The sequence below is a fragment of the Crocuta crocuta genome, unplaced genomic scaffold, assembly GCF_008692635.1.
Source record: "Crocuta crocuta isolate KB4526 unplaced genomic scaffold, BGI_CrCroc_1.0 scaffold562, whole genome shotgun sequence".
Taxonomy (NCBI): Eukaryota; Metazoa; Chordata; class Mammalia; order Carnivora; family Hyaenidae; genus Crocuta; species Crocuta crocuta.
This window is the reverse complement of record NW_027531012.1, coordinates 725985-737791: the sequence shown is the minus strand read 5'-3', so window position 1 is coordinate 737791 and position 11807 is coordinate 725985.

The window sequence follows — 11807 nt, the reverse complement described above, 5'->3', positions numbered from 1 at the left end:
AGTACAAAGAAGTCTATAAATCTCTTAAAATTGTGTACAAATTTTGAGTGAATGTGCATATGTGGATTATTTTGGGGAGAAAATTCAGTGCTGTTATCCAGTTATCAAATGGGTGTGTTACCCCCAGAAAAGTTAAAAACACCGTCTATTCCATTTAAGCCTTGCTTCCCAGGAAACACAGGAATGTTTTCCTAGATAATGATCCTTTGTTGCTACCCGTTGTAACTCAGATCATCCTAGCTAATCTTCCACCAACAACTTCATCATTCGCTTGATACACATCTTCATTTGGTACCACCGGTCAAAAGATTATGTGAGCAAAGCGCTATTACCCACAAGTCACTGCTCATCTGTCGCAGAGAGAACACAACTAGATCACTACCCTAAGAACACCAGACCTATTTCCCCTACTTACCACAAAATGAAATGAAGGATAGTTATCTCCTGGTGAAACTAAGCAGCAGAAGCAGTCTGTAGTGTTTTATATGTTCAGAATAGAATAGGCCAACTGTTTTTCAAAGCTATCTTCATTTTATTTTTTCCACAAATCATATAAAAGATATCATTATTAAAATAATTGCCCTGCTATAACTTGAAGGTGTGTGTGTGTGTATTTTCCCCCTCTCTCTGAAGGGAAGAACTTCAATATTTTAAGTTGCCATTTAGATCTATGTTTTATAGTCTCACATGGAACTCTAATGTAGCATCTCATCATCTTTTCCCTTCTGATATTACTGTTCTATTTTCAAAAGTACTTCTTTTGCCCATCTCATCACTAATTAGAAAATAGGCAAGGAAATCAAAATCCTAACATATATACTTCAGTGTCCAATCTTTGCCTCAACCTTGTTTTTATGTATTGAGTTACTCATATGAAAACTGTATTTTTCATAGAATTATTAACAAAGAAAAGATTTTAGTAATTTGTACAGCAAGTTGCATATGCTTCAAAGCCATTTTAAATCACTTTAGTGCTGTTGATACTATTTGTTGATTGAGTGAATGTCTTCCTTTTTAGTTAGTTTTTTGATGTGTTTAGACATGGTACAAGTCAACCACTTAGCTCTCTTTTCTCTATGGTAAATAAACAATGCAAAACTTATGAAAAATTTTTTCAGGAATTTACAAACTGTACCCTTATGTCCCCACACTTCCTAATAAACATTCTGCACACAGATTACACTGGCAAGAAACCTGTTCCTTCTTACCCAGTTTGCTGTGTTGGACTCAAAGTTGAGAAAGTATAAAGAAATTCTTTTACCCTGTAGATGTTGATACTAGAGTATTTTCAACCTTCTTGTGTTTGATTTTGGCTTAAATGTCACTTCCTTAGTGAATGTATTCATTTTCTTCACAGCATTCATTACTATCTGTTGCTGTTGAATGTTTATTCATTTATACTGCATCTCTTCCATTATATTTTAACGCTCTATAAGGACAGAAATCACGTTCATATTTTTACTTGATTATACCCAGTATCTTATACAGTGCCTAGCCACATGGTAGACACTCAGTCACTGATTGTTGAACAAATGAATGAGTACATCAGAACAGCATAGAAATGGGTGGTAACAGCACAGACTGTCCTTCTTAGCTGGATGTATGTCGCTTTGAGAACTTGCAGCACCCAGAATAACTCTGAAAGCTGAACATTAGTGGAGACCATTCACAAGCCAAAATCAGAAACTCCAAGTTCACACTGGTTTTCTCCAGTTTGTAATGTCAGAACAATGACTTGTTCAGGGAATCATTGACACCTGCTTCCCTATTGGTTCATTCTCTGCTCTCCACTCCTCAAGAGGCAGCATAGTAAGCACCTCACTGATTGTAGGCACAACAGACTGTACACTACCAACTTATTTGTTTTCAACCTACTCCATTAGGTTCATATCTCATATTGTGAGTGTCACATGTTTGTGTTTTAAGGATAAACAGCTTTTTATATGAGGTATACATGAAGCTCTTAGTTTCAGTTCAGTAACAAGGAACAGACCAAAATACATGATAGGTAATTAGCTAATAAATTCAGCAACTCTGTCATATGAACTGGTTACCAGTGTAAAAGCTGCAAAATTGCTCAGGAAAAAAATATATTTGCCTTTGTAAGTTTCACATCAATCTAAACAAAAATAAGAGGTTGGTGATTTGGAGAGGAAAATAAGACCTTGTGTAAGAGACTAGCTCAGGTCTTTTCCCTCAAGACTCCAGACAATCAACAGGTTTAATCCCTCAAACAAAGGCAGACAACTTTGGTTAGACTAGGTTGGTGAATTATTGCAGATCTGGCTGCTGTGGTTGGTAAGCACTCATTGAAGTTTTTTTTTACAAAGCTTCTTCTACAAAGAGATAATAGAACTCTTGAAAACAAATAGGTAGAAACCTCTCCAGTATGAACGAAAAAGTTAGTGTAACAGATAACTAATTTAGAAAGTTAATTCTACTTATGACTGTTTTATAGGGTCCTAGTTGGTTAGATTCAGTTGACCAGTTGTTTCAATGTAGCTCTTTGAATCCATCAATTTGTCCTCAAATACTGTAGAAATAGATGCATGTAACTCTAAATCTGTAATGTAGAAAATGAGAGTTAGAAGTAAGAAATGAGGTTGAGTCATATGTATATTTGTGCTGGTATAATGTCCTCAAATGTCCTGAGGTAGTATCTAAGGTAAACCGATAATGTAGCAATTCAGTGCTTTAGAGAAGTGTAGAAAGAACTTGGATTATTATGCTTGAAATTCTTTTCTGAGCTATGCTTCATCTAAATGAGCCTCAGACAGTTAACTGGAAATTGATCAAAGTTACTTTTCATTTGCCTGTAGATGCTTTCCTTTCTTGGGAAAAAGGTATATTAAATTGTACCTATCATATATTTATGTTAAATATATTTATGTCTCTGGCACTGTTCTGGGTGCTGGAAAAACACCCATGAAGTTTTTATTCTAATGGAGGAGGCAGAAAATTATATGAAAATGTATGTCTTATAATATATTAGAAGGTATTAAGAAGGTTATGAGAATAGTAAAGCAGGAAGGGACATAAAGTGTTCTAAAGTAGAGCTGGAAATTTGGGCAGGTAAGCTAGTCTGTCAAGACCTTGCAGAAAATATGACATTTGGGGAAAGATATAAAGGTGGGGAGAGAACTGTGGATGTGGGAGGGAAGAGTCATCCAGGTAGAAGTGAATGGAAAGCCTTTTTGGAGAAAAGAGACCAAGGAGGAAAGTAGTAAGAAATGAATTAGAGAAATGACAGGGGACAATATGAGGGCCTTGCAACTCATTATAAGGATTTTGCTTTTTACTCTGAAATGGGAATTTATTGGAAGGTTTTGAGTAGTAGAGTGACATATTCTAATTTACATATTTAAAGGATCATTTTGTCTCATTGAGAATAGATTGGGGGTGAGTTGGTGGCAATGATTTGGGCAAATTGATGCTGGCTCTGGTTAATCTAGTAATAATGGAGAAGGTGAGAAGTAGTCAAATGTTCAATATATTGAAAAAGTAAAGCCATCAGAATTTCCTGATGGCATTACTTAGAAAAGGTGCCACATCTAAAATTCATATATTTTTTCTTTCTCAGTTTCCATCCAGAGATACACTAAGGATACTGAGGCAGTAACTGAGGTCATGTTACTTGGCTATTGAGTCTGTAATTTGAAGTAGAAAAAGTTCAAGAAAACTATATAATATTTCTCAATATTTTTGTATTATTATTATATTTATTCCAGGATATTCAGATATAAAATAGGATAAAAGATAAAATGCAAATCTTCTTTTCTCTTACTAAGTGTGCAGTAAATATAATTCTTAATGAGGTGTGGCTGAAACATTGAATTTGGCCTTCATGGTTCTGTCTTTGTGTTTACTTAACAATAACAGAATATGTCCATCTTGGAAAGTGAAAAGATCAAAGAGTTTCCTCATTTGGCTTCAAAGACAGTAAAGGGAAAACAGGAAAAGAATAAAAGCTGGTATTTTTCGAGTTTTTGAACTCTGTTACTATCTCTTACATTTCACTTTCTTGGTTAGTTTAAAACCACTATAATTTTCTGTAGTAAACAAGAGATGATGAAAGGATTTTCTTGTGATTATAAAATAAACAAAATACTCCACTTCAGAAAAACAATCTTTCAGGAAATACCAAAAAAAAAAAAAAAAAACAAAAAAACCTCCAAAAAACCCCAAGCCCAAAATATTGATGTTAGAATTTCGGTGAATGATGGCTTCCTAGTATAGGTGCTAGAAAAATCAGATAGAGAATTTTATGTGAGCTAATAGGAAAAGAATACAATCTCTAGATCATTGTTTCCCAAACTTTCTTAAGATGTTATTAATTGTCCTTTGATTAAAAAAAAATCTTTTCAAGCTAAATAAAATGGGGATATGCTGGGTTGAGTTAAGTAGTCAGACCCATCCTTTGTCCCCCAAGTTCCTAGGGTTCTCACTTCTTAGCCTTTATTCACCCTAGAAAGATATGGCCACACAGAGATACCTTCCACCAGGTGCCTATTCTGAGTGTTTTGCTCATTTGAAAACCGACTTTGTCCTTTTCCTTATAGATTTGAAGAAGTTCTTTATAAATTCTGCTAGACATACGACTGTACAATATTTTCTAGCATTCTGTTTCTTGTCTTCTCAAATCCCTCTCCATTGTTATTCCCTAAAATTTCAGAGAAAAATAGTGTCCCACTTAGGTCAGCATGACAAGTTCAAGGGAAGAACTTTACAGATAAGTTACGAAAACATTATTCTTTTGTTGCTAAACCAGCAGCTTCCTAGATGCTCACAAACCCCTCACCATGAGACTGAACCTGCATTTGCTGTTGAGTGCTGTAGTTTGGATGTTGGGCAGGTATAATCTGTCAGTTTCACTTAATTCTTAGACTCTTTTTTTATTTTAAAAAACTGTTTATTTTGGAGAGTGAAAGAGACAGAGAGAGCATGAGTAGGAAAGGGACAGGGAAAGAGAGGGAGACACAGAATCTGAAGTAGGTTCCAGGTTGTGACTGTAAGCACAGAGCCCAATGCAGGGCGTGAACTCAGGAACTGCAAAATCATGACCTGAACCAAAGTCAGATACTTAAACAGCTGTGCCATCCAGGAGACCCATGGGCTCTTTAGTCAGACTGACTCCTAGGACAAAATAGACCATGAATTAAATATTTAACTCAAGTATGACCTACAATACACATGCTTAACTTAGTTTCTTTTTTAAAAATCAATAAATCAGGGCACTTGGGTGGCTCAGTTGGTTAAGCATCCAACTCTTGATTTCAGCTCAGGTCTTGATCTCAGAGTTCATGAGCTTGAGTCCCACATGGGGCTGTGTGCTAGCATCATGGAGCCTGCTTGGGATTCTTTCTTTTCCCTCTCTCTCTCTCTGTCCTTTCTCTGTTCACACTTGCTCTCTCTCTCTCAAAATAAATAAATAAAATTTTAAAAAGATCATTTAAAAAAGTCAATAAATGAAGTCTGATATCTTATTACGCAGACAAGAAACAAAAACATGAGGCAACCAAGGCTAAGTTAAAATTCTGTCTCCACCATCTAGTAGTTGAGTGAACATAGCCAAAGTAACTTAATTTCTCAGTTCCCTTATCTATACAATAAAGCTAATAATACTGACCTCCTAGGGCTTCTATGAAGATTAAATGATACCAAGTATGGAAAGCCTCTAATTTAGTACCTGGCACCAGTGGTCACTTAATAGCTATTATTAATAAAAAGAAAGTAACTAAAGTCAGACTCTAGTATTTTCAGCAAGTGAGTCAGACACAGGCACTTATTTGTCATTTGTATTTTGTAATTCACTCATAAATCACTGAGCCCAAAACTGAGATGAGATATTGATTTACAGTCCACTAAGCCATCAAGAGGTAAGAGACTGAAATGTTGACCTGTTGCAGTGAGAGGTTCTTTCTAACAGGAGCTCTAGAGTTCACATTCTAAGCCGAATCCAGTCATTTTTACAGTTATTTTGAAATATTTAAAAAGTGATTTATAATTTCTGAAAGAAATGTCATTAAAAATAGATTACACAATATAATAGGGCAGCTGTTTATTCACAGGCCTCTCTCTGTCTCTCTTTTTTGTTTTTTGTTTTGTTTTTGTTTTTAGGTCAGAAACAAGTCTAGAAAAATATTGTCCAACATCCCCACCTACTGGTAAGTCTAAAGAATGAGATTATTCAATTAGTGTAAGAACTGAAAATTCCTAGTTTCTAAGAATTTATTATTCACTAGTGATAACGATAATGATTAACATGCACTGAGCATTCACTTGGTGTTGGAGACCTTTTCAAGAGTCTTATGACATGGTAAATTACAGAATAATAAAGTGTGTTTTGGATTGAGTCCTATAAGGGAGGGAAGAAATCATTTTCAGCATTACACTGGGCAAGAGAACAAATCATTGAGCCAGTTCAAAGCAGGATCTTGGGTCCACATTATGGTAAATCCAGAGGATTACAATAGCCTTCTCAATGGCGTCTCTGCCTCCAGTTTTCCTCCAAGCCAGTCCATTTTGCACTGTGACATTAATTTTCTCACGGTGATTAAACACAAAGAAAGGATTTATGTTTCTGAATAGGCTTAAAAAAAGATTTGAAAAATTTTAGCAGAGAGAATAGTCTTAAAGCCAAGACTTCCAGTTGATGGGGTTGGACTTGTGAGACAAAAGCATGTGAAGATGAAGCCCAGAGGCAACGGAGCATGAAATATTTGCCTTGTAAAGTTGATTTGAAAAAAATATATGATGATGTCAAAGCAGATTCCTCCCCTCCCCCAATTAGATAAATATCTCACAGGTTGGGGGAGGCTCAAGATTGGGGAGGGTTGTGATCTGGACAATGAGATCCTGGACCTGAGCCTGAAGCTAGTGGCATAAGGGAGTGTACATTTTAGGATTTGAAGAAGGAAGGAGTGTATTTTACAAGTGGGAGGAATATAAGTAATTTGTGGTCAGAGAATAGACTATAGAGAAGGCCATAAAGTCTTTGGCATTTCTTTCTTAGAGAGATGTGATACGTCCTGTGTGGCTCCTCTTTGAATTTTGACTGACTCTATAACTTCCTCGATCCCTACAATATCACAGAAGTGACTCTATGCCGGTTTTTAGGCCCAACTCTTAAGAAATGGGCAGCNAGGCTCCAGGCTCTGAGCTGGCAGTCAGCACAGAGCCCGACGCGGGGCTCGAACCCACGAACCGCGAGATCATGACCTAAGCGAAAGTCGGACGCCCAACCGACCAAGCCACCCAGGCGCCCCTGTGTTTTCAATTTTTAAGAACAGAATAGTGCTGGGGCACCTGGGTGGCTCAGTCAGTACGCATTAAACTTCAATTCAGGTCCTGGCTTTGAGTGAGCACAAACCCAGCTTCGGTGAGCCCTGTGTGAGCCCTGCTTCTCTCTCCCTTCTGCCCTTCCAAGGATTCTCTCTCTCTCTCTCTCCCTTGCTCCCTTGCGCCCTCTCTCTCTATTCTGAATTTCTATTGCTTGTTGAGTCAGTGTTGAGGACTTGTGTTTTTGAAGAAATTTGTCTATTTTGTCTAGATCTTAAAATTTATTGGTCAAACATTGTTCATAAATATTGTCTTTTTTCATATGTAGAATCTATAATAATATCTCTGTTTTATACTTGAGAGTGGTCATTAGTATTTTATCTTACTCTTTTAAAAAATTATTCTTGCTAACGATTTATAAATGTTGCTAATCTTGGGGTGCCTGGGTGGTTCAGTCGGTTAAACGTCTGACTTTGGCTCAGGTCATGGTCTCATCGTTCGTGGGTTCAAGCCCCACGTTGGGTTCTGTACTGACACCTCAGAGCCTGAAGCCTGCTTCAGATTCTGTGTCTCCCTTTCTCTCTCTGTGCCCTTCCCCCACTCATACTCAGTATCTCTCTCTCTCTCTCAAAAAATAAATAAAAACATTTAAAAAATGTTGCTAATCTTTTCAAATATTCAACTTTTGAATATTTTTTAATGTTTGTTTTTTATTGAAATGATTTTTCCTCACATTCTTATTATGCTGTTCCTTTTACTTACTTAGTTTTAACTTCTCTTTTGCTAACTTCTTAAGATGGAAACTTAGATCACTGATTTTAAGACTTTTCTTCTTTACTAGTATAGTCATTTAAAGCTATAAAATTTTCAGTAAATACTGCATTCACTGATTCTCACCAATTTTGTTCAAAATCAAGTTTTGATAGATTACATTTTTACCATCTCTCAGTTAAAAATATATTTCTTTGTCTTGTGATTTTTCCCCCATTTGACTCATGTGTTACTTAGGAATGTATCATTTAATTTCCAAATATGTGGGGGTTTTCTAGATACCTTTTGCCAATTTCTAATTTAATTCCATTCAAAATAAGCCCTGAAGATTTCAACCATTTGAAATATACTGAGATTTGTTTCTTAATAGCTGAGTATATTTGGTAAATGTTCTTGATACACTTGAAAAGAATGCATATATAATTGTTGGGTGCAGTGGTTTATAAATATCAATTAGATCAAGTTGCTTTATAGTTTTTTTTTCAGATCTTCTATATCCTTACTAGTTATTTGTCTAGTTGTTCTACTAATTATTGAGATGAATGCCAAAATTTCTATGACTATGAACTTTCTGTTTCTTCCTTTAGTTTTCTCCATTTTTGCTTCATGAATTTTGAAGTTTTGTTATCAGATGCATACATGTTAAGACTTTAAAGAATTACCCCTATTATCATTATGCAGTGTCTCTATCTCTGATAATATTCCTTATCCAAAATTCTTTGTTTTATACTAATATAATCACATTTTGTATAGAAATTTAAGAAGAGTTGCTTACTATTTCAGAAAATCGCATTACCAATGACAATACCTCTTCTGTATTTTAGTTACCAAAAAAACTCTCTGCATGTATAACTCTTCCATTATGGTGATTTTATGTTTAGATGCAAACATCAGATTTCTTAAAATGTTTTAGCAATGTCATGCCTGAGCGTGTATCCATTGAAATGCTTATTATGTATTACTCGTAATCTTTCTTTACTCTTTATATTAGAGCTGGTACATTACATTTATTAAATATATGTATATAGTTATCTGTGAATTTCTTTTGGGGTAGGAAAGAGAATATTATAAAACATTTACTATAAAATAGTGGTGTAGGGTGTGGGGATGTGGGTTGGTAGGGCTGAGAACCACTGGTCTAAGCATGTATGAGACAGACCTGGCCCTTGTGTTGGTAGGGGTGTCCAATAAACTTTGGATTGTACTGGTTAAGATATGAATGTTTAAATCAAGCAGGGCTAGGTTCACTCTATTTCCTCACTAATCATGAGATGTTGGGCAAGTCACTTATATTTTTGAGTCTCAGTTTCTTCATCTGAAAAAAGTCATATTCTCAGCTACCTCATAGAATCAGTGAAGGTAAAATGACATAACATATAAAGTACTTAAAATAGTGCCCAGCATATAATGCAGTTGGTATATGATATCTTATTATTAAAACCCAATAAGTTAATGAATTCCTATAATAAACTTTATGAGCAAAGTGTTATATACAATTAATAATATAGATATTAATAAACATGTCACATTTATTCTTTCATTCCTGAAGAACTTGTTCCTTTATTCTAGCTCATAGGATTTGGTGTGTCATTATTCTACTGTGTATTTTTTCCAGTTATGCCAAATTCTACTTTCAGTTTATCTTGGTTATTTCCTTTGGGTCTTGAATTTGGATTAAAATATATCAATACTTAGGTTTTGCAATTTTCCATTTCCCTTTGTCTAATTCTCCACATTCTTATCAGCATTTCTTATTTCCCTGCTGGATTTTGGGACTGTACATGGGTGAATATGAGTTCCAGGTCTCTCTGGATGTCCTCCAGCTGTTGTGCAGAGATGGTTTGCTGGGTGAAGCTAGGAAGCCTGCTTACTCAGCAAGCCTGGATGTATTATTCTTCTCTCTCTACAAGCATTAAAGTGCATCACTGACAGGGAGGAAGCTCCACTTCCTGTAGGGTTTCCACAAAGTTAACCCTAGAGAGAGCACATCAACATCATGCCTACTGCTCACCGAATGAAGATATCATTCATATCATTCCATTCTCTGGTGCAATGAATCTTAATAACATTGGAAGGTTGTGAGTTTTTAAAAACTCACTTTATAAACTTAACTTTAAAGTTAAATTCAGAATTTCATTATCTATGACATGCATTCATATTTCTACAAATTTTCATGAGTATTAATTTTTCTAGCTTAATGTTTGGATTCCTTCACATCAAAGTAGATGATGAAATAATTGGAAGTCTAACATATGCCCTATGTCAGCACTGTGGAATTACTTTTTCTCTCCATAGGCTTTTAATTACAAATGCATCAGAACAGGGTCAGAACAGAAACCATCCTTACCATGACCCTGACTCAACTAAAATTCTATTTACCTTAATCACTTCCTGTCTCAATAATTGCAATTTCCTTTTTTTTTATAGTCTTCTTCAATTTTCTTATTTCTAACTTTAAATGAATGTTGAAGGCAGCTGACAATCCATAGACTATTTCATGGAAATGTTGTAGGAGAATTTTCCATTAGTCTAATTTTCCTTATATGGTCCACAGCAAGTCATATAATGACTTTAATAATTGCTCTACTATCTCTGGAGGGACCAATTAACTCTTATGTCTCTCATGTCTCCTTTCAAAATGAACTCATAGTTAGAAACAGCTAATCAACCACCTTTTTGATGTGATTTATGTTATAAATTAGTAGTTATAATAGTTATGCTGTAAGATAGTGTAGCTATTTATTCAGTTCATAAAATTGAAGCTTACTTCACATTACTGTCATTGATGAATGGGCTTAATATGCAACTTGGTTTTACATCTGATTTTAAGTTGCCCTACTTGTCACTGAGTTAGGTTTCTGGAGACATGAGCAAACAGAACTTACAAATAGATCAACCCCAAATGTGTAATCATTATTTGCTCTCCCTTTAAGTGTAAATGTTGCTGTAGTCTACTTCTAGTACTGTGTGCCATTAAATTTTTTTAACATGGTACATTATTTTCAAAGTTATATATCCTGATTTATTTTAATGCATCCAGTTAATGTTGAAAGATACAATGTTGAAGTAAAATTCAACTTAGTTTGACATGTATTATGGAAACTCACATTTTTAGTACTACAGAATTTAGAGAATTTAGGAAAATGATCAATAAACAATTTTATTTTAACTATTAATCATTTGATGTTTTTAGGTATTTGTGGTTTTATAAAAGTTAATATCAAACTTGCTTTTTGGTTTCTTTATCTCTTATTGACTCCTCCTCATCTTTAGTTTTTTAACCTGGAATACAGGATGTTTTTTTCAGATGCTAACATGATCAGCAAATAATTTTCATCTAAGGATAAAAATGAGTTCTATCACCTTTCTATGTATTTTGCACTTTCTTATTTTATAGTTTATGTTTATATTATAGTTTCATGTTTTATGTAAAATAAGAAGAATTCTCTTGAAGTTTTACTTAATATCATCATAAATGGCTAACTAAAAAGCCAATTTATACAAGTTGTACATGCTTTCTAATACAACTATTAAATTATTTATTTCATTCAAATGTAAGACATACAGTAATCAAGAAAAATGTTCTACATGTAATGCCATATCCACTTAATAGTATTCCATAATTGACTGTGGAAATGGAGAAACTATACCATGTTCTTCTTTACAAAGAGCTGGAAAATGGCCCAGAAGCTTCCTCCTTCTTCTTCAAAGTGGAGAAGATGAAGCCAGTGCCAGACATTGCTAAGAGCATGTAGTGA